The 24929-nt window shown below is 39.0% G+C and overlaps 1 protein-coding gene and 1 long non-coding RNA gene across 4 annotated transcripts in view; one reads left to right on the forward strand and one right to left on the reverse strand.

The window, feature by feature from the left end:
* FGF14 (fibroblast growth factor 14) overlaps positions 1-24929 on the forward strand; it is a 596870-nt gene that overhangs the window by 536189 nt on the left and 35752 nt on the right. The window lies entirely within an intron of this gene.
* On the reverse strand, positions 4067-10302 carry LOC110585827. The gene is made up of 2 exons (XR_002480643.1): positions 10272-10302; positions 4067-4125 (listed from the first exon to the last, which is right to left on the reverse strand). It is a non-coding gene; the product is annotated as an uncharacterized LOC110585827 (long non-coding RNA).

A 24929-nucleotide genomic window follows, 5' to 3' on the forward strand; every position in this document is an offset into this window, starting at 1 on the left:
AAAGACCTTCTAAAACACTGAGAGGAGATGGTAAGGAAGAAATCTGAGACCGGAGCTTATCTAAGGACAAGAAATGTCATTAGCACACACTTTCATAATTTTAGGAAGTCTTACCATCCATCCCCTAATAACCATTATGAATTTTCTTAATTCAGCCTTTCCTTGTAGTTATTTTGCCTTTGAATGAAAGACTACTTTTTGAAACAACTTCAAGACAATGAAAAGATTATTTTGTTTTTTTGGAGACTTACCATTTCTTAGATATTTTTTCCTTGCTGACTTTAAACATCTGTGTTTCTACTGAGTTTTAACACACACACACACACACACACACCAACTCATAACAGTTGCTTCAGTTTATCGCTGGGGTTGATAATCATCATTCTTTTTGGTCAGGTAACACATCTTTAAAATGAAGAAGTGGAGTGTGATTTATTTTCAAAGCAGGTGCATAACATTAAAAAGCAAAGGCTGAAATCGAAGTTGGGTCTGCCTGCAAATGTGATGTACTCCCTCTTGATTGATAGTCTACCAATAAATATTTGCTGTCAGCTTTTGTTGCATCTCTTTCCCATCCCCCAACCTCACAGTTTATTTAGTAGAGATTGTACTAGAAACTTGACCATTGTTTATGTTTGTTATTCCAATTACGAACAAACATTTCACACCATTTGCTGGTGAGTGGAGTAATAAACATTAACCAAGAGGTGGAAACAACCTAAATGTCCATGGATGGATGAATGGATAGAGAATATGTGGTATATACATACAATGGAACTTCATTTATCCAGCCATGAAAAAGAAGGAAATCCTTCCATTTGTGACAATATGGATGGATCTCAAGGACATTATGCTACGTGAGATTAAGTCAAGTAGAGAAGGACAAACACAAATATTTCAAGGTATCCACATATAAAGATACCACTTAGAGGTAGTGTCTTTAAAAAAAAGTGTAACATAAAGTAAAAAAGTGGTTGCCTGGGGCCGGGGGGTTGGAAGAAATAGGGAGAGGTTGGTAAAGTGTAAAAATTTTCATAAGTAAGATGAATAAGATCTGAGGATCTAATGTAAAACAAGTAACTCTAGTTGATAACACTGCATTGTATCATTGAAATTTGAGAGTGGAAATTAAATGTTCTCACTAAATAAATGAATAAACAAATAAGGTAATAGATTGTTAATTAACTAGATGGGAGAGAATCCTTTCACAATGTGTATGTATATCACATCATCACAATGTGCACTTTAAATATCTTCCAATTTTATTTGTCCATTATACCTCAAAAATAATGAAATTTTTTTAAAAAGATAGAATGTCCAGTTGAATACAGCATGGTTTTTGTTTGTTTATTTTTTACTTTTCTGCTGCTAGGAAGGCCCCAGAGGCTCAAACATGTGCACCAGAAAAAGAAATTTCAGGCTTTGAGCTGCTGATAAAACACAGAAACCTTATCCATGTATTAAATGGTCACTTGTCAAAATGTCAAAATGTTTGCTATTTGGAACGAGGGAAAAGGAGCCACAAGCAATTCCTTGTACATAAGTTGCCATGCTTTGCACCATCTGGCCATCTATCTTAGTCACTTCTGACTGGGACCAGGAATTGGTGGCTAAGCTACTTATTAGTAGCCTCTATGAGAACTCGGCCCAATAGGAACATTCTACACTGTGTCAGACCTGACTGCTGACCAAAGCCGATGCTTCCCCTGGAGAGTTAAGAGCTAGGGGAAAAAGGACAGACTGCAAAGTGGTAGGAATGACCAGAGCCTTACAGCGAGTCCTGGTCATTGTTAGCAGGAAAGGGAGATACAGAGGGGGAGGGGGGGGGGAAGAAGAGGGATAGAAAGGAAGAGCAAATAAAGTTGCAAAGGTGAAGCAAGGGAAGAAGTTAAGTCATAAGAATGATGGTGAAGGTGGTCAGAGGCAGACAACACCCATTTCCAAGGAGACAACTGCTTGAGTTGCTGATATGACATTGGAGGGTTGTGTGTGTGAGAGAGTGCCTCAGGGAGCTTTCTGGTTTTCCCTCAGTGTATTTACCTATCATGTATCTCTCCATGTGTCCTTGCAATAAGTTTTATCACCTGAAGTTAACAGAGCTGCTAATATTAGTGTTTCACTAGTAAGTACAGCTAATTGATCATTTTCATAATACAATGTAGAAACAATTAATCACGAATGATCCCTATTTATGGTTTAGCAAAGGATCTCATACTCAAGTGTCTAAGAGCTCAGGCAAGTAAAGGAGCAAATCAGTCTCAGAGGAGGAAGAAACAGGCATTGGTGGAACAGAAGGAGCTTCTATTCTGCTCCTTCTGATTGTGTGTCAAAGGCGTGTGTGTGTATGTGTGTGTGCTGCTAAATCTGATTTTTTTCAAAAGAAGTTAGAAAACTCAATTTTATGTGAGTTCTGATTTTCAAACATGAGTTCAATTGGTTAAAAAATAAAACCAGTATGGGGCAAAGAAAATATTTGTGCACAAGCTTTGTTTTATGATGTTGGATTTACAACTAACAATGAGCCTGAATTTTGATGGCCCTCTGGTGATGGCAGGCTGGGCATAAATCAATAACTATTTTCTATGATATTTTTCCTTCATCAAAATGACCTTGATCTGAGCTCATCTCATGAAATAGGATTTCACTGTGTTGTTTGGAGTTTTCATTTTTTGCTGGAAACTTCCAAGGCTTGTATCTGCAAGATAGGCAATGATGCACGTGTCCTGTATAACAATTGTCAACCTGAGTGACACTAAAATGAAAAGCTGTCATTTTGTACCAGAAACCTCTTTGCTTTATTTCCTGTTGTTTCAGGGATCCGAAGGGATGGTGGTATCTGTGTGTGAACCAGGGCTTTTTCCCTCTGATCTAACGCTGACAATAGGAGAGTAGCTTACGTTCACTCTAATTGTTCGTCTTTAGATCACCCTTGCCAATTCTGTCTTCTGTTTTTCTTTCTTTCTACTTATCTACTTGAATTCTTCTTAAACTCTGCATTGTTAGTAAGATGGCTTCTGGTTTTAATATTATTCCCTGTGACAATTCCAGATCTTTTTGCTCTGACCATTTCGACTTACTGTTTATTTTCTCATCTGTCACAAAGGCCAAATACGAAAAGACCAAATAAGGGACACCTGGGTGGCTCAGTCAGTTTAGCATCTGCCTTCAGCTCAGGTCATGGTCCCAGGGTCCTGGGATCGAGTCCCACACCGGGCTCCCTGCTCGGCGGGAAGCCTGCTTCTCCCTCTCCCTCTCCCCCTGCTTGTGCTCTCTCTCCCTCTTTCTGACAAATAAATAAATAAATAAATAAACAAACAATCTTAAAAAAAAGAAAAGACCAAGTAAGGCTTAAAAAATATTTTCTATTTACCTGTAATTGATTATCCTCATTTCCTAGGAAGTGTTAATACAGTGTTAATTTTATTTTTAAATGCCAACATATAGACAAATCCAGCTTGTCCTTTGACATCCAGGGAACTTTACTTTCCAAATGGCTGAGTTAGACTCAGACGCATATTTTTTTAAAGGAAGCAAATCCTAAATTTTTGGACACCTTTTTATGCTGTGGGTTTCAGTGAATATTTATCAACTTTACCTGAAACTGTTCATGAAGGGAAGTGATCGTGAAAAATAAAATAAAGGTCTGTAAAAATGAGAAGTAAAACTAAAGGAAAATGATGGGGAAAATTTTAAAGTTAGACCTTCATCCATGGAAACTGAGACAATTAGAAGAGTAGATGAGGGAGATGGGGCCAGGAGGCAAAATGGAAGGGTCATGAGATCACGTTGACATTTAACATGTGGTTGAAGACTAAAAGCATGGAAGGCAAGCCCCTAACAGTGTATGCTATTTGTAATAAAACCAAAAAAAAGTTTCATTGAAACATTAAGGGAAGAAATCAAAGAATGGTAAATACATCTTAATATAAAGTTATTTTTATTAATTTGAAGTGCATACAATGTCACATATTATTTTAATTTAAGGTACTCTTTACTGTTCCATCTTAGGAAACTAATAATACCCAAAAAAGCTTTCATGTATTTATTCCAAAAAGTGTTCTTTTTCAGTCCAATTTTCCACAGTATCTTGAGTTTCTGTGATCCTCAGAATTTTACTGGAATCTTCTAAGATTAGAGAACAAAAGAATCTCAAATGAATGGGAGTTGGTGCTTTAAATTTTGGAGTTATCCAAATGACTAGAGAAGAGTTCAGAACACACATATGAATCAACTTCATGATGGCAGGGAAATCTGGGGGAGATTTGAAGAGCAGATCCGATTGGATGGAGAGTAAAGAACGTGATGTTCTTAAGTGGGTCACAAGTTACTATTCGAGGTGGGAATGAAGACAGTGCCTTACAAGACCAACACAGAGATCAGAAACTGGGGCATGAGGACACCTGCAAAACTCTAAAAAGCTGATAATGTTGGAAATCGGGAGAAAATGATATTTGGGACATGGGGCCTATGGAGGGTCAAGAGCCAGGCAGGGAGAAAGAACTCTCAGTGGATTCCAGAATTACAGGCTTGGAGACCTAAAAGAACAGTGTGACTAATGGGAAGCATAAAAATTAGAAGTGATCCCTTAAAGAAGAGAGCTCCATTCCAGACAGACTTAATCCTAGCCCCTGAAACATTGAAGTGGAAAAAGTCCCGGACATGTTCAGTCCAGTGAAGGAGAAGTAGGAAGGTCTGAAATCAGAGATAATTTGTGAGTCATGGTGATTGAAAAGTTGCAAGTGAATAAACCCTTACAGGAGGGTGTGTACAGAGGGGAAGGCAAACCAAATCATGGATCCTTCTATGGGAGGAAAGATCCTATAATGAATATGTAGATTTAAAAAAAATGGATAGACAGAAAGACACAAAGAACAATGAAGTGGTAGGATTTCCCTTAAATTAGGGAGCATCCTGGAGGGAAAAAAAGGTGAAGAAATATCCAAAACCCTAGACAGGTGAGGCTATTGATACTTCTAGAACTGAAAAGCAAATTCTTCTGGTTGATATGACTAACACAAAAACTGGGAATTACGTGGAAAATGCACTCTGAAAAATCCAATTAAATGTCTACGCCTTCTCCTCCCTGTATTTGGTTTTGAACTTGATCACATTCAAAGTAAGCAAGGAAGGCAAGCATGTAATGTCCGAGTCACATCAAAAGAATCCATTAGGTCTCTGATAACGACATGCTTTGGGCTCGTGAAAAGTTCATTAATCAAGTATCCTGTCTCAAGACTACTGCTTTTTATTACCCCAGCAGATATTTCAGAATTTTCTTCAGTGCGTACACACGTGTAGATTTCCTGGAGGGAGGATAGCGACTGCAGTCCCCCAAATTAATTTTCCCATTCAGTCGTAATTACCACTTAATTGCTCTAAATTGACAGTGGCGGCCTGGTTGGGGAAATCAGGAGGCAGGCATCTCAACAACCTCAAATTAGTTGTGTGGTTTTCCCAAATCATTGAGGCACCAACGCTGGTGTGCCTGCATTCTGCAGAACTGCCCTGGTGATTTTAGAAAAAAGAAAAAGAAAGGTAATTGGAAATAGCCAGGCATTTCTGTGTGATTTAATCTTCTCAGTGGGCAGAGGTGAGCAATGGGGTGAAAACAAACACCAAACCAATTACAATCTTTCACACTGTGGGGTTACAGAATAAGAGGGTTAGAAGTGTGCCTAGACAGCCACTGCTCATGGATGGAGGCTGTGAGTTGTCTGGGGAGGAGGATGGAAAGAGGACGGGATGTTTGCTACCCAGAATGAAAACCCAGCTGATGTGCTCTGAGAGGATGCAGTTGGTAACCAGAAAGCACAGTGAGCTTCTACTGAGAACCACGTAGGGTTGTGCATTAAGGAAACAGAACTGCTTGTAGACATGATCTTTTTCTTCAAGCGTTTATAATCCAGTGGGGAAAAAAATCAGTGAATTCACAATTAAAACATAGTATAATAAACATTATAATAAAGTGAAGGGAGAGAGTTATGGAAATACATAGGGGGACGGGTGGCAAATGACTGAGTTTGATGTATAAAAACAGTGGGTCCTCCATTCACTCATATAATAATAATCACAAAAAGGGATAATAATAGCTATCCAATATGTTAGATAGTCCTTTATGGCTTTTAAAGGATTTTCCTATAGATTCTAACTTTCTTTGTTAAAACAGTGTTAGAAAGTTAGGGAAATGGGCGCCTGGGTGGCTCAGTTGGTTAAGCGACTGCCTTCGGCTCAGGTCATGATCCTGGAGTCCCAGGATCGAGTCCCGCATCGGGCTACCTGCTCAGCGGGGAGTCTGCTTCTCCCTCTCCCGGCTCCCCCCTCTTGTGCTCTCTCTCTCTCTCACTCTTTCTCTCAAATAAATAAATAAAATCTTTAAAAAAAAAAAAGTTAGGGAAAGTACTGTTGGCTTAGTTTTGCAATGTACTCTTGAACAATATGTTGAAGGATACACCATTGATTAGTGACGTGGATGATGTCACATTTTCTGAATTACAGCCCAGTGGTTTTTCCACACTGTTTATTCTCTGGAATATTCACTTAAAGGATAAAGTCCAGAATTAGCCTAGGATTCTGGCTTTTAGATAACATATAACATAGTGTTAATTGGAAAGACAAAGCAGATTGTATATTGGCAGTGGGTCGGGATTAAATAGCAACTTGACTTGAGTTATCAGTGTTTTCCTCTCTGGCATGTATGTCACAAAATCCATCACAGAGACCGTTGATTTTTTTTAAGTTTCTTAAAAGGCACACCATCAACCTTCTAGCAGCCTATATATATGCTATTTGGTTTAATAGTCAACAACCATGGGAGGGAAGCCAAGAATCAGACAAATTGGAAGAAGAAAGTGCTATGCTGAACTGCATCCTCACCTAAATTCATATGTTGAAACCCTAACTCCCACCACCTCAGAATGTGACTGTATCTTGAGAGGTGGCCTTTAAAGAAGTAATTAAGTTGAAATGGGGTCACTGGCAAAAGACCTAATTCAATACAACAAGTGTCTTTATAAAAGAGAAGATTAGGCCATGGGAACATGAAAAGGAAGACCATAAGAAGACGACACAGGGAGAAGACAGCGAAGGAGAGAGGCTTCAGATGAAATCAACCCCACCTATACTTTGGGGACTAGAACTCTGAGGAAATACATTTCTGTTGGTTAAGCCACCTAGCCTGTGGTTCTCAGTTATGGTAGCTCTAGCAAACTAATACAGAAAGTATTTTTTCTTCAGAGTTAGAATCAATGGAACTCTTCATATGCAAATAGTCATTGCCTAAGTAAGATCCCTATTCTTGTAAAGAAATGAAACAAACAGGAATAGACAGTTTGTGAGACTTAATGCATACTAGTGCCTTCATAATTCTATGAAATGGGGTAAAATGCATGGTTGGGCCATGAGCCTTGGCCTTGGTGCTGGGATATCAGACCAGCAACAGGCATGTGACCGCAGCCTGTCCTGTCTGGTGGGCACAAAGTTAAGAGTGACATTCAGCAGCTGGTTGTATTAGCCAGGCTCCTGGACACTGGCTCACAGAGTATGCCAGATGGTAGAAATGGCCAGGGTCTTTGGGACTACTGATCACAATTTATGTCCAGTAGAGTTCTACGGTAGGTAATAATGAAACTTCAGCAAAAAGTTATGATTGGTGTATGTTCTCAAGCATAGGCAGTAGGATTCTCAGGGTGTTACTATTAGAACATTATGAACATATTGATAGCCAAAAAATAAAAGCACTAAAAATTAACTTAATTTTTAATACTCCTTACACTTGATTGTTTCTGCCACCTGGAAAAGACCCAGAAACAATTTAAGAAAAGAGGAAGGAGGCATTTTAACACATATATTCCTATCAAGCCAGGTACCTTGTTAATGGGGTAAGGTTGCGGTATATAATGCATTTTAGTTTAAAGACAGATATGTTCAATCACAGTGCCCAGTTACTAAACTAATGCTAAGAATGGCTTAAAATGACATTCAAAGTTGCAAAAACTTATACATCAGATTGCCTAGCACTCAGAAATAGTATTGTTTTACTTTATAATTTTGACTTATTTTTCTTTCTTTTAGACTGCAAGGGAAGCTCTCCTTTGAAACTTTGAATATTTAAATAGAGGCTGTCCTCAGCAGCTGCGGTTGCTGACCCCCATTGCAAATGTGCCTTCCAAAGCAGAGAGAAGCTTTGCTCCTTGCCTTCTGAGTAGTTTACATATCTATATATAATTCAAAAAAATTAAATCTAAGGATATGTCAAGGTTACATCCATGTGCACTTTGCATTTGTATATTGGAGAGAGGTGCATTTTTATGTGGAGGATGTGATGATCGTACTTCTCATCTGCTCAAATAGAAAGATTATCTAGAGGGCAATGAGGGAAAATGGATATGTTTTGCCAGTTGTGGAGTTTGCCGTTCCCTCTTTATGGGGAACACTATGAAGAGAGCTAGAGGTGATCCTGAGAGCTATCTGTGAAATAGATGGCTAAGGCAACCTAAACCTTTCATGACCCCACCAGCTCACTGCTCAGCCCCTCTAGCATTGGGTACCCCTTCCTTTCAGCACCCAGTCCTGTAGACTGCATGTACTAATGAACAGTGATATGAGTGATGCTTTCTTCACTTCAAAGCAAAGATCAGTCCGATTTGCTCAATGCTGTATCTCCACTGCCTTAAACAATCCAAGGTGAGCAGCAGGTGTTTAATAAATACACGCTGACCCCCAAAACCTAGGGCGGGAATTGACAAATGGAAGAAAGGAAAGATTAGATAAGACTGAACAAAGAGGGGAGGTCATATTCAGCTTGTGCAAACATTGCAATGATTAAAGAATGGTCAGAATGACATCAGTGAAGCATTCCATAAGATTAAAGGCTAAAAGGGAGAGAGGCTAATATCCAAGAGTGAAAAAGAAATGCGCATCCCAGAACACAAATATGTTAATGTGTCTCCTGGAGTTGAGCCATGTGGGACAACCCAATCAGAAAAGTCTCCATGAGGATGGATCATAAGCTGCCCCTTGAGGGATCTGAATAAATGGAGAGAAGAAGGGATCGCACTCCAAGAAGTGGTCAGAGTAGGGGGAAAGTCTGAACAACGAATATGAGCAGGGCATATTTAGAAGATTTTCCTAAACTGGAGGATATTAAGGAATAGTAGGAGTTAGGAAGAAAAGGCATATTGGGATCACATGGTAGATGGCTACTCCCAAGCTACACTGTGCAAACTTTGAACTGTAGGCAAAGACTTTTTGAGAAAACTGTAAGGGATATAATTTGGCAGTGATGTACAGGATAAATTCTAATAAGGAGTCACAGGAAACAGACCAATTAAGAAACTATTTAATAATCCAGGTGAGTCCACATGGCTTTGAAATATGATACTGGCAGTGAGAATAGCAAAGATGAGGTGAACACAAGGCATAGACATGATTTAAATAAGAATTGAGGGGGTATGATAACTCTTTGGTTAAATAGTTAAATAGGGCTAATCCTTAGTGACTAGACTATGATACCATTGGTAGAGAAAATCCAGAGCAAGCAGCCTGCTGGAGACATGGAAAAATATTGACTTTGGAGACATGATGGCTAGAACCCAAAATGAAAATGTTCACTAGATATTAGGAGATAGGGCTGGAGTTTAAATGGAAGGCCAGTCTTAGAAATGCAGAATTATGGTTATGAAGCCATAAAAATGCATGAGATCTCTAAAGGAAAGACTATAGATTGAAAAGAACACATGCTAAATCTTAAGGGATATGTATATTTGAGGGAAATTGGAAAGGAGAGCCAGAGATGAATGAGAAATATTAGGTTTTATTGATTCCCTTGCTGCTTGGGTTCTTTGCTTATATAAACATTCATTTACTTATGTTTCTCTCATCCCAGCTTCCGAATCAGAGTTTCCTTGTAATACTAACCACCTAACTAAAAATTAATGATGTCTATCAAGCTCTCTAAGCATCTCTAAAACTTATATTTACATCTGTGTCACATATAGACAAAATTATCTGGAACAATTCCAAAATTAGTTGGAATCTAAAAACTAAGACTCAAATCCTGACAGTCACTTGCTAAGTAGATGCACTTGGACACGTTTTGTTAATATAAAATCTGAGGCTTCAGCTATAGAATGAGAATGAAAGATATTCCACAATGTTTTTTTAATATAAGAAATTAAATGTAATAGTGCAGTGTTACATTCCAACTTTCCACTACTTTCTTAGAAAATGCAGCATTAAAAGGCCACTAGTCGATATTTATGGACAACACCCACTCATGCATTTATTCAGTTAGTCTTTGCATTTCTATCTTGATCAGGCATGTTCCAGATGTGAAGGATACATCAAAGAGAGTGTAGTCTTCTCGAGGTCCACAGACGACTGGAAGAAAGAGAAAATAAACAAGTAAACTGGAAAAAAAAATGTATAGTATAACTTCAGGCAGTGATAAACTCTCTGAAGTAAAACAAGACAGCCTAAGAGAATGACGAGATTGGTGTGGGGCGGCTCTATTTTCAATGGGACATTCAAGAGACACAAGATTGAAATGAGGGCGTGCCATCCACGGCAGGATGACTGGGGAGAGAAGCCATGCACGATGGCAAGTGTGTGGTCCATGAGGTGGCGCTGGGTGGCAAATACGAGGGCAGGTCCTTGTGGCTGGAGTGGCTTGGGCAAGGGGCGGAGGTCAGAGCTGTCGGCAAGGTAAGATCATGGAGGTCATCTGAGCTAGGAGAAGGAGTTTACATTTTTGCTAAGAGTGATAGGAAGCTGTGAGGAATTTTAGGGCAAGGGGATAATACCATCTGCTTTGGAGGGAAATTAGAGTTTCTAAATTCAGTTAAAGAAATACTTAATAGGGGCACTTGGGTGGCTCAGTCGTTAAGTGTCTGCCTTCAGCTCAGGTCATGATCCCAGGGTCCTGGGATCAAGCCCCACATCAGTCTCCCTGCTCAGTGGGAAGCCTGCTTCTCCCTCTCCCACTCCCCCTGCTTGTGTTCCCTCTCTCACTGTGTCTCTCTCTGTCAAATAAATAAAATCCTAAAAAAAAAAAAAAAAAAGAAAGAAAGAAAAAAATACTTAATAAGCCTTTACATGGTGCTTCTCTAAACCTCTTATTTCTTCCCCTACCCGGAACCTGTATATCAGCGCTGTGCTGTGAGTTCTGTTCTTGATGAACTGCAACCAAGATCCCTCCAGGTATGAAGGGATGGAGAAAACACTAGCTTAAAGGGTTTAGGAAGGCTTGATATATATATATTTATATATAAAATAGAATATAAAATAAAAATAGAATATATAAATATATAAATATAAATATATATATATAAAAGAAAAACCAGATTTGAAGGGCACGACAGTCAGCGAGCATAGTGCAGGTACATGCAAAGACACAAGTCAGTGAGTGTGTTGTAGGTCAATGTCAGAACCAGATTTGCACCTTTCCCCTACCCTACTTCAAACGAACAATTAAAACAGAAAAGAAAAGAAAAAAGCCCATGATAGGTCATTATACACTTTAGTATTTAGACAAAGATACCAGTCATTATAAATTAATGACGAATAAAGAGTTTGACTTCATGTTTAAGAACAAAAGCAGCAAAGACTCTAAGTTGTAGATTGGCATTCACATAATGAATCCATTTTTGTTTTTAAATGTTGCAGGAAAGTCTTAGAAAAATAATTAGAGCATATGCTACTTCACAAACGCCTGCTGGAAAAACCACAAAATCAGCAACAATATTTCTGGCTGCTGAGACGCTGTGACAACACCAGCTTCCAAAAGATACAGGGTAACAAAGGAAGCGAGGCTCTTTATAGCTCCACCCAGTTTGGGGCATTTTACAATGGTTTCCCTTGATGGGTGATGGTAATTGTATAAATCAACTGACTAGGACAGACTCTTAGTAATCCCTTATATTAGCTTTATCTTAACGTTAAATAGTAAGTATGGAACCACAGCCACCCTGTCCATTCCGGATTTGAAAACAGATGCTCCAGGATCTTAAGTGAATCGCCCAATGCCATTCAGTTAGTAAGTAGCTGAATCAAGACTTGAACTCATGCTCGTCCACAGTCTGCGCTCTTGATATCTCACACAGAACAACAGCGTGGGGAGGTTTTCCAGGGCACTATGCTTACTGAAAATAAAGGGATGCTACTTTAAATTTGTCCCCCTAATATTTTATTGGAGAAGCACATATAGTTTGTCTCATTCCTCCTCCATAACATTATTATTCCCTAGAAAGAGAGGTGCTGGGTTTTTTTTGTAAATGTAATAGTCAAGTCAAATTACCATTAGAGCATATTAAATAAGCCGATTACCGTTGGACATTAAATTAGCATATTAAAACAATAATGACAGGAGTCTTTTCCATAGAATATTCAGATCAAAGTTTAAACCCAAATATTTCATAACTCTATATTAGATACATGTAAATTAACTGATTTACTTGCCTTTTATGTTCAGTGTTTTTCACATATATAAGCAGCACTTGGGAAAAATTTCAAAATGGAATTGATATTAACTGAAACACAGTTTGCCATCAAAAATACCATCGAGGTGCATTTTCCCTTCAATTGTGATTTCTTTGAAAGTTTTGTTAGTCCCTGAAACAGACTGAAACCCTGAGAGATTGAACCTCTCTAAGGCTTTGAGAGGTAGTTTTGTTATTTTTGGATTGTAGTGAGCCCATGTTCTGATTTCTAAATTGGGAAGGAAGTTCTGTTATTGTTAATATGTACAATGACATTGTTGTTCATGTGACTTTTGGCCCCAGCTGCAGTCTCTGGCTTTTTGAAAGGATCCTTAAATATCACATAAAGATAAGAGGTGAGGTAATGAAGGCAGGTAGCAAGTGTAGGAGGCCAGGGGAAGAAGGGATGGTGCTTTGACATCTTCTATGACCTTTTTAGACATTGATTTTTGTTAATTAGTAGTAGAATATAACTAACCCATGGTTGTCAGGCTTGTTTTATGAAGACAGAGGAGTTCACAAGTTGGCCCCAGATATCTTGGAAGAAACAAAACAAGTAGAAGCTGTTTCTTTAAGAAATTACAATCTATGTCTCTCTATAAATACGTATGGGTTTACACATATTCGAAAACATGCCCAACCACAGTTAAAACCTACAGTAGAGTCTATAAACACTGTACAGAGAAGCGGAGAGTTTGTGTGGATCAAAAGAGCCAGGGATCATAGATGGAGTAGATCATGAATCAGGCCTTGAGAAGGATGAGCACTGGATACTGGGAAGTAGGGGAAAAGGAGAAGGGCACAACAGTCAGTGAGCATAGTGTAGGTAGATGCAGAGACACAAGTCAGGGAGTGTGTTGTAGGTCAATGTCAAGGAGTCAGCAAGGAGGCTGGCTGCCTGTAGAATGTGAAGGAGCATTGGCTGCAGGATGAGGCGGGTTGATGGAGGCATAAGCTTGTTCTGATAGGTGAACTGTTTACATAGAAGGATATGCTGGAAGTGGGGCTGTAACAATCATATGGTGTGGTTAGTACTGGCAAGAGGTAGGCAAGAGAGTGGCTTAGCTGATGGCAATGGACACCATTAGATCAGAAAAATAGGAGTGAGTTTTCGAAGGAAAGACCAGCAGAATCGAACCGTATTGGAGCTCTAAGCTAGTTAGTGTAGGCAATAGCAATCACGTTGAATGACATATTATGACCACATCTTAAATAAATAATTTGGCAGCCCAGACTTTTCTTTGCCTGATTTATGGAAACAAGAATCACAGCCATTTGATTTATCAGCTTCTCTCACCAAGAAGCTCAAGGATATGCTTCCCTTCCCAGGTCTCATCACAGTCTCATTACAGAGTGCATATAGATTTTCTCCCTCTGGGCTTTTAAAGGGCATTTGGGGTTTAGAAAAAGTTTAAAATCTCTCTCTCCAACCTTGAGATTGAATTAATGTTATTTTAGACTCAAAACTTTCTCCTGCACATAGTAGATCATTAATGTAATTGGAAGAGATTTGAATCCCAGATGTTTATGCATTTGCGATCCCAAAGGCTTCTCTCGGGGAGTCATGCTCATTTGCAGCTACAGACACAACGAAAAGACAGCCTCAAAGCAAGCAAACAGTGTCAGTTAAATTCAGATGTCAACTTGGCTCTTTGGTGACAGCCTGGAGCGTAACAAGGTTACGCTAAGTCTCACATCAATTTCTGCATTTTGCCAATTATGATATTACAAAGACGTCGTAACAAAGACTGGCATCTTAACAAATGACCACTCTTCATGACCGTTCCTCCTTCATTCACTGGGGCAGAACAAATCCTTTTTTGTAACAAAGCAGGTCTCCGTTCTCATCTAGAGAATCTCAGTGGAAGAGGGGCCACAAGACAGAGGCGCTCTGCTCCAGGAAGTTAGATGTTAGGCGAAGAGAGAAGACAAATCACCAGGAGAAAAAGCATTCACAGCACGTGGTGTTCTCAGTGTGACACGAGTGGAGCCACGGCGTCAGGACTCCGACAAAGAGTCCTGTGCTTTACTCCGCTGTAGATCATCTGAATCATCTACCCTGCTTGTTTTAAAGAAACTGTGAAGTATGGGAACTCATGAACCAAAGCATGCTTTTTCCATTCTCTTTGTCGACTTTTTTTCTCCACGTGTAGTAACTTCCTCTGTCCGCCGCAGATAGGAGAGGTCGGGCTTGCTCTCACACCTCCTCCAGGCAGCATCTGGATTACCCGGGACTGCTGTGTAAGGTCTGCAATGACCTGGACTTGGAGCTGGCTGGGGAAGAAAGCAGAGCCTGCTGTTCTGTCATTCACCGCTGTTCTTTGGCCTCTAATGACAGATGTTTCCATAGAAGGAGTTGTGGCATGTTTTAAGGCTTTGTATGGCACAGGAATTACCGGGCGGGACCCAGAAGCAAAGCTTTAAAACACGCCGAGTGTGAGCAGACCTCAGCATGGGTGTGAGCCTTGAAGTGTGAGTTTTGTTCAGTGGCTAGGATTTCCTTCAGCGCTTCTCGGCTTTCGCTTACTGTATCTGGAGTGGCAGCCTTCTAACATTTTCAAGAGGTCAGCTTGAAAGCTGCCTTTCGCCAGCTGAGATCTGACACTGATCTGTAGACATTGGGAGGGGATTTAGCGTAATATCCCTGAACTGGAAATGGAGTCCCTGAATGGCAAGCTTCAGGAGAAAATCGACTCTGATTATAATCTGTGCGCTCCCTAGACACTGCTCTTGAGACATGCATCCTAATAATTACGGCTTCAAGTTAAGATGGCTGTGATAACACCAAGCCGGTTTCATTTTGAGCTTTCACAGAACAACCACCTTTCTGGAGCCCAGCTCCAAATATTAATATCTTCACGTTCTGCTTGACAAAACTGATAGATTCAGTCAAATGGCAAGCTTTCACTTGGAAAGAGAAATGGTGCAGAGGGCCAATTGCCCTCCGATCCTCCTACTGATAAGAAGGGGAAGCAGTGAGGGCAGGGACATCTTTTCTGGGATATCTGTGTGTAATTTCCACCCATGTTAATGGGACTACTAAATGTGTCCTGTGAATATGAAAATGGAACTTCAGGAAGTTGTCCCTGTCCACTGGGCTGGTTTTTAATTTGGGGGAGTTGTGTAATGCTTTCGTGAATTTCTTCGTCCTGGAAAAATATTGTCAGGTGACATATTCTATCATTACTCTTAGAAATAACAGTATTTCCAGTGGGGAAGTCTGTGTGTATGGCTGGACATTCTAGCTCATGTGTACAATTGGTAGCAATTAATAATTGTGAAGGGTATAGATGCTTTTCCTCCTTGGCTCCTAGTATCCCCCTCCTGCCTTAAGACTTCGCTCTTTGCTATACTAATCTACACAGGGGCCAGGAAATAAGTCTCCCTGCATCTCTTTTCTTCCCGAAGATGTGTTGCTGGAATGTAGGAGAAAACTCCTTGGCAACTGTAACACCTCCCCTCCCCCCACCTCTCAGAATTTCTCAGCTCCTCACAAGAGTGTGTTTTCTCCTTATGGAGAAGTTGATTTGGTTCCATTTATAAAAATAGCAGCTATTTAAATGGGAAAAGCTTTCCCTTATATTATCTTTGGGCCAAATGATTTTCTAAAAACATACACTCTTTTTTTTTTTCTCTTTTTTTAAGACAGACACTCAGTGGATTCAAGGTTCATCAAATCACTCAGAGTTTTCTGTGGGCTAATGCATTTGACAGCTAAGTTCACATAAATGCCAAAATAAAATACGTGAATTACAGAGCTGTCCTATGTAATTGTGTTATATGTGTTTGGTTTTACATGTATATGTATTATATATACAAAAGTCATGTTTATATCTTAATACCAAATTATATTATTTCCTATATAGAATTTCATATAGTGATTTTTTTTTTAGAAAGGTGGGAGGTGTAACCAATATAAATTGTTACTTAAATTCTGTTTTCTCTATTATAGGGAAGCAAAAAAAAGGAGCTTACAACCCTTCTTCCCAGTTTTTTTAAGGCTCATTTATTCCTACCAAATTCAAAAATTTTACTTTCTCTAGCTTATATCCAGAGATTTGCTGTTGAATGTGACCTTAAAGTTCAAAGGTGCACTCTTGCCCAATTCAAGATTCCCTTGATCATCCATATTAGCCTCTGTTTAAACATTTCCACCAATGGTGGTGTCAAAGTGTGGCCAGAGATGGGAGTAGAGGTGGGGGTAGGCAGGACTTCAGAACCAACATCATCTCCTTCAGTTCCTTTGACCCTGATAAACACATATGAAAGCTAAGTAAAACATTGTGCTTGCTCTGTAATGAACTGGACTTGCTTCCAGATGGATCTCTCACCCCCTATCCCACCCTCCCACCAGGCTGCTCTACCCTCTAAGCCCCTACATTGAGAAATTCTGGAATGTCAACTGATTTCCACTGATAGAGAATTATAGAATACACTCTAATGACAGATTGCCCTCCCATTAAGACACATCTGTCTGGCCAGTTGGCCCCTCGCCCACCCTCTGGAGCAATATATGAAGTGGGTCCAATCTCTGTTTAATACAATACTTCTGCAAATAATTAGAAACAGCTATAACATTTCACCAATCTCAGCTTTTTGGGGTTAAATCATCTGTTTCTTTAAGCCTCATTGGTAGCGTTTATTGATAATAGTAGCAATTTCTTAGTTATCCATCACACTTTGGAGTTTCCAAAGCACTTCCACAAGTTTTCTCATTTTACACTCAGAGCAGCAACTGTAGGTTCTTAATTTTACAAATGAGAAGCCAAGGCTCAGAGAGGGTAAGTCACATACTTTACTAACTGATTCAACAGGTACTGATGGAGGACCTACTATGTGCTGGGCTCAGGGCAAAATCCTGGAACACAGGAGGGAATGGAACAAGAATGATGTTGCCCCCGTACCTTCTATAATCTAGTGGAGAGGGCATCTGGTTAAAAATCATTACGGAGGATACTCAGGTAGTAGTCATGAGTGTGACAGAGTTAGAACGTTAGCACACGTCTTCTGGCTTCAAAGTAAACACAGTAGGACCATTGCTGTCACCGAGATAGACATTCACTTGTGTTAATGAGATCCAGTTAAATTAGTCTCTCTGGCAATCAGTTGTTTTGGCATGAGCTTTCCTTGAGCTTGACCGTCTCCATTCTGCAACTGTAGCACAGTGCTGAGTCCACATATGTGTGGTCAATTTAGAGGAAAACTTCACATCCATGTTCGTCAAAAAAAAATTGTTTTGCCATTTCCTTTTTTTTTTTTTCAATATTTTAGTTATTTATTTGAGAGAGTGAGCAAGAGAGAGAATACGAGGCGGGGTGGGGGGGGGAGAAGCAGACTCCCCACTGAACAGGGATCCCAATGCAGGGTTCGATTCCAGGACCCTGGGATCATGACCTGAGCCGAAAACAGATGATTAGCTGACTGAGCCACCCAGGCGCCCCCCACCCTTTTTTTTTTGCCATTTTCTCCCTTCATTCTAACCTGTCAGCGTTCCTTCGAACCCTCTTTTTTTAAGATTTTATTTTTAAGTAGTCTTTACATCCAACATGGGGCTCGAACTCACAGCCCCAAGATTAAGGGTCACATGCTCTACCAACTGAACCCTCCAGGCACCCTTGTTCCTTCAAACTCTTATGTGACCATCTCTAACATACTCATTCTTCCTCTCAGATTCTATTCATCTGCAAGTTTTGTGAAATTGTATTCACCTATACCACTGGCAAACGATGCTCACAAGTGTTTGGTGTGAACAAAAGAGCATACGCTTGTAATTAGTTATAAATTAGATTTCCTATTAGCTAAGTGGCCGTGGGCAGAGAGCATCCTCTCCCAGAGCATCTGACTGCACATCTGTGAAATGAAGAAGCTAGGCTAGAGAATTTCGAAGGGATTTCCCTGCATTAAAAGTTTTATGATCCAGTAGGTCTTAAAGCATTATGCTGACTTTTAAAATCCTTTTCTTGGGGCGCCTGGGTGGCTAAGTTGGCTATGCGTCTGCCTGCCTTCTGCTCAGGTCATGATCCCGGAGTCCCGGGATCGAGCCCCGTGTCAGGCTCTCTGCTCAGTGGGGAGTCTACTTCTCCCTCTCTCTCTGCCCACCCCCACTTATGCTCTCTCTCTCTCAAATAAATGAATAAATAAATAAAATTTTTAAAAAATAAATAAAATCCTTTTCTTCTGGATGTGGAGAGAAGGAAATGCAAGAACATATACTGGTATAAACCAGTGGGTATCACAGTTAAAGTTTAACAGTTGTTAGAATGTGCCTTAATCCAAGACAATAGCTTCATGAAGTCCCAGTAGTCTCTTCTGCATTGTATTTTTTTTTTAATGTTTAGAAACCAACAATGAATAGACTGATTATAAAGAACTAAGCCAAATTCATTATTTAGGAATAGTCTCTTATTCAGGGTCTTCAGTGAGTCCCTTTTGCCTCCTCTATACAAGAAAATTATCTTCAATTCTAGCCAGCGGTACCCCTCCCAGGCTTCTTTCAAAAATGTGTCCAATAAAAGGGAAATCTTATTTTCTAACTTGTGTCATGCTACAATTTATTTATGCTTTTAACCTGAGTGATTTGTGGATTCTTTTTTCTTAATATTGCTTCATTAAGTGACATAATATATCTGTTTTACGCCAACCTTATTTTGGTTGCAACATGTACAATTTATTCCTGTCATTTTCTTAAGCTTGCCAATTAGAGAGAAATCAAATTTAATTAGTAGAAAATTCCACCCACCTTCAACTAAGGATAAATGGGAAGTAATTATAGAAACCAAAGCTTTTCCATCCTGAGAGAAGAGACAAGAGAGCACTCACTCCAAAATGTAATGTTGCATCTCCTCTACATGGAAAGTTCTGTCCTCATACAGGGGGGTAAGAGAGGTTATTCAGAAGGCATATCTGTGTGGAGCAGTATTGGAAAATTTTTGTTTCTCCATTCAAAGATGACTGTGCTAATTATATGAAACTGTGGTAGATTAATTATTAAATAAGAGTCAGTTAGCTTTTTGATTTTGCAGTTAAAACCTTCTGGCATTCTACAGTCCTTAGAAGCCTTCTTGTGGTGCAGTCGACTGTCTCTGGTCTGGGGAGCATCTCCCTGTCCTTATCAACACAATAATCCATGCCCTATTTCAATAGCACCTCTTCTTCCCTGCGAATGTGGATGTGCTGCCATATTTTAATGTATTGTTTCTCATTTATTTTATTGAAATGTATCAAAGGAAGGCATCTTTTCGATAGCATTATTTTTTAATAAATGTATATGCAAATCATAGTGGTACAAATCCTTAACAATTTGAGAATTTTTTTAAAGGTTGGTTCCCTTTAAATTATTTTTTTCGATTTTTATTTTGAAAGTCATTAAAATGTGTTTTGAAAAAAGAAGTTAAAATCAAATATGTGGAATGCCTAGAGTTCTCAAAACTCAAGTTGAAAAACTGAGTTCTACCTGACAATGTCTGTCAGCCCATTCCTTAAATTCATAGATCAGAGAACTGGACTCTATGTTATATCTTGGGGACCAAGTAAATATTCAGTATTACAACATCCCTGATTGAGTAAAAAGATGTATGTCTAAAGTCCAAAATTATGAGTGAATGTAATTTCATTGAAGGTCTCTATGTCATGTTCAAAGTTTTCATTTTGTTCGTGTGAATAGACTTACTGTTTAGTAAAATTGGTCCACATAAACGATAATTATCTACTAATGGTCTTCTGTTGATTTTTAGCCTAGCCATAATGAGAAAACTTTTCTCTCAGGTCAATACTTGAAAAAATAAAGGGTCATTTATCATATTAAATAATTAAAACTTTGCAACACACTCCATTAACCTTTTCCTCATGTGTCTTACTAGCCTCAGTGTATTTGCTGAGGCTTCTTTAAACCCTCTTTGTGCAAGTGTAGCCCTAGAATGTTAACGCATGCTAATGACGTACCCACTGAGGCTGAGCCTGTTGAGAGGACTCTTTCCACTTGGTGGGGAAGTATGAAGATCCATGACGATTGCACCAAAACATCCTTCTGCACTGTAGATATGTTACGATACGCACTTCTAAGCATCGTCTTAAATTCCTTAGACCCGATATGTATTACAATATCCCCGTGCTTTTCTAAAGTTCGTGTTACACGGCTTCACTTTTATGCAAGACCTACGTTAGTACCTGTTTTCACTCCATGAAAGAAATTCGAAGAGAATTTTCACTTTTACGCAAAAAAAAAAAAAAAGGCGAAAATGAAAACAGTATTCAGCGTTGGTTTTGTAGCAAGCCATTGTAGAGGCCCAAGCAATGAGAGTGGTGCTGCCATCTCCTTCCCTGGGAACTACACTCAGCCTCTCAGGATTGGCCACCAGAGAGGTTTTACTATATCTGTGAGCATCTGGGTTTTTATCGCCTTTTATTTTGTGCAGCTGTTAGCAAGATGTGTCCTAAAGTATCAGGAAGCCTAAGAGAGGTGATATTTTGGGTCTGGGAATGCTCAGAAATTTTTCCATGTACATTAATGGTAATTGTTTGTGTTAACGCCATTTTGGCATACGAAAGGTTTCATGAAACCAACTCCACCTTCAAATCGTCGGGGAAATCTGTATACTGGCCATTGAAAAATACTTTGATGCATTGTTTTTATTTTCATTTGGTTTCAAGCCTGTTTCTATATTTTTCACTGTTTGTTGTGTATTTCCCCAGTAAGTTCCTTGATCGTTCTATGTTATTATTTGATTCTAGATAATGTTGCTGGCACACTGCAATATTTGAATACTATTAATTGGATTGTTGAGAAATGCAGTGTATTCTATCCACATTCTCCAAATCAACAAAAAGAATTTAAAGCATCATGTTTGATATCTAACCATCACATTAAGTCATTTTAGTTTTTTTTTAAGTTTCTTACATGGTATTTTAGACTATGCAATTTAATAGTAATTACATATCAATATATAATTTACATGCTTTCTTGTAGTTACAGAAACTTCATACAAGAAAATAATTAGAGGGGTATGTTTTGTCTTACTGATAATTTAACTATTCTTAACTCTGAGGTTAGCCAATAGGACTAATACCAATACTTCAGGCTAATTCTTTTTAAAATGTAATATTTATTTTTTAATTATCAAATACAAATTAACCTGTCATGTATTATTCAAATGTTTATTTTTTTTAAAGATTTATTTATTTATTTGAGAGAGAGAGAGAGAGAGGAAGAGCACGTGCAGGGCATAGGGAGAGAAAATCCCAAGCAGACTCCATGCTGAGCACAGAGCCCAACACGGGGCTCGATCTCACAACCCTGAGATCACGACCTGAACCGAAGCCAAGAGTCTGATGCTTGACTGTACCACTCGGGCTCCCCTCAAATGTTTGTTTTACTAAAACCCATTTGTAAGACAATACTTAATATTCCAGTTAAAATACTTGAGTACCTTCAAGCTTTACTAATATGCATTGTGATAAGATGGATATACACATATATGGCAAAGATGACAAACTACTGATATTTATTCTGAATATGTCAACACACATTAGTCCATAGCGAGTGGTTTGGACAAAAGTTCTGGTCAGATTCAGTCATTCATAAAGGATTCTGCCATCACAAATGTAGCGAAATTCACAAGAATAAATGTACCCTTAAAAACATTTTCTTTCTATGTGGATATTCACATTTTTTTAATGCTTGATTCACTGTTTTTGGAGTAAAATGTTTTTTAAGGATGCACGGTTCTAAAAATAACAGATATTTATCTTATGTGCAATTAGAGACCTCCCTGCTCATGTAAAATTTTGCGTAATTTTTCACGTAAAAAATTGCGTGAGCAATAAAATATAAATTTATGTCCATCAAAGAGGACATAAGAAAGATATTTTAGACTGTGAAGACATAGTCTCAATTTTGTACTTAAAAGTACCTCATTTGTATAACAAGATACTTAAATTTAAATCCACACTTAAAAATGTAAAAAAGGCAATATAATCATTTCTAGAAGAACGCATTTGGGAACAAAAGTGACTATTTTTTGCTTCTGCTTGGTTGGTTATTCTGGAGAGGTTTGTCCCGAAAGGGTCCCCAAAGGGTAGCATGATGATAGTGATTTTCTTATTGTCTTTAAATCCTCACCCCTTATTTCCGCTACTCTGTAAGGATGACTCCCTCTCCCCCCAGCTGTGGCCCCAAATCAATGATATTGCTGACTCTCTGATCCAGGTCACATTGCATGATCTTTTACTTCCCCCGTTTCTATTGAAATCATATTGGGGTAAAACACTGCATGAGTTTATAACTGATTCAGTAAACTTAGAGCTCATTCTTGGATTTTATTTGTATTTTCAATTTCGCACCTTCAGGGGATCATTTAACATTCTTTGTTTCAGCATATGGGCTTCTAGTAAAGCCTTGCTCTGTATTGGTGGTTCTCAAACTGCGGCTGCACTTCTGAAACCCTGGGGAGACTTTTTTTTTTTTTTTTTTAAGTATGACCAAATATCACACCGGACTAATTAAATCCGAATCTCCAGGAACCAACATTCTGGTCTCAGTATTTAAAACAGCTCTCCAGTGATTCTCAAATGCAGTGAAGTTGACCAACCATGGCTCCAAACAGTAGAACAGGCAGCTTCCTTATAAATATTAATCATAGTCTGTATTAACTCAGCATCACATAGGTGGCTAGAAAAAGATTTGGAACAAAGAGAGAGAGATGTAAATCCTATCATAATTTAGGGCACTTGAGAAGAGCTTGCACATTATCTCTTGCGTATTTAAAATGAGAGGATAAACACAAAAATTCCTAGAGAGTAATAAATTGCATTTCTAGCTCCATAAAGTAAGGACTGTCATGTTTGAGATGGGAAATTCTCCTTTTTGATGAGGATATGCCTAAATAGGATACCAGAGAGAAAGCTCATTTCAGTCCTGGTGTTGGGTTCCTTAGGCTGCTGTACAATATTACCACACATGGTGGGACTTAAAGCAACCGGAATTTATTTCTTCACAGTTCTGGAGGCCATAAATCTAAAATCCAGGTGTCTGCATGGTTGGTTCTTTTTGGACGCTCTAGGAAGAATCGGCCTCATGCCTGTCTCCTGGCTTCTGGTGGTTGCTGGCAATCCTTGGCATTCCCTGGTTTGTGGATTCAGCACCCCAGTCTCTGTCTCTGTTTTCACATGGCCTCCTCCTCCCTGAGTGTGTCCATGTCTTCATGTGTCCTTTCCTTATAAGGATATCAATCCTTGTATTTAGGGCCCACCCTAATCCAGTGACCTGAATTTAACTTAACTATATCTGCAAAGACCCTGCTTCCAAGTCAAATTACATTGTGAGCCCAGTATACTCTTCACATCACTTGCCTTCTCTGCAGCTTTTGATGTTGGTCAACACTCTTCCTAAAACTTTCTCCTATCCACATCCTCTGTGTATATTTTGCATCTTTTACTTACTTCTGTCATAATGCTGCTAACCACATGTTGCAAAAGTCCATTATATATCTGTTTCTCCCACAGTTTGTGAAATCCTTGAGGGCAGAGTGACTTATTTAGGTCTAGATGTGAACATCTAGCACCATTTCTGACTCACGCAAGCCTTCAGTAAACACTGGAAGAAAGGGAGGGAGAGAGAGAAAGAGAAAGAGGAAGAATGTGTGGTCACTCACCTGACTATAGCACAAGATACAGGTCTGCCCCACGAAGAACATCATCAGGAAACATACAACATGTACCTTGACTTGGTGGGCCTCTTGCAATGATCATTTTTAATATTGATATTTATTACCCATATTGAATATCTTACATTTGAAATACAGTGTGCCATTTAGTACAGCATCTGGTTATACAAATATAGATCTGGATCAATGGCTATTGAGACCTGTTTTTCAAATTACCGAGCCTCATGACTTTTGGAAACATAATCCCCATAGATTTGTTCAAGAAATAAAAGGCTTCTATATGTGTTCAGTAGGTTTTGTTTTATATGCTGATCCAGCTATGTGATCTTCAGTTCCATAATTTAGGAATCTGTAGGGTAAAACATTGATTTGGTAAATAGAGATTCTATCAGGGGAAGAGTGGGAACATATAGCAAGTAATGGAAGTTGCCCTTGTCTTCTAGAACATTTTGGGAGTTGACAGCAAAGTTTCCTTTTATTACTATTATCATAATCTAAGGCAATGGTCCCAGTGACCAACATGTCCAGTTGATGGATCATGCCATTTAGAGGCTTCATGGATTTATAGCTTTTGGCCAAGTAAGGTTTTGCACATAATTGGCAGATACAGGGGATTTTTAAGTTATTTCTCTGTTTTTTCTTTTGTGTGAGTTTTTTGGTAGTCAACTCAAATTTCATTAACTCATTAACTCATATTCCCTATGACTGAACTGTGAAGCAGGGAGGGAAAAGAATAGAATTAATGGAAGGAATACATATGCCAAAAGCAGAGTCATATCATCCGGTCTACTGTTTA

The sequence above is a fragment of the Neomonachus schauinslandi genome, chromosome 3 (genome assembly GCF_002201575.2).
Source record: "Neomonachus schauinslandi chromosome 3, ASM220157v2, whole genome shotgun sequence".
Lineage (NCBI taxonomy): Eukaryota > Metazoa > Chordata > Mammalia > Carnivora > Phocidae > Neomonachus > Neomonachus schauinslandi.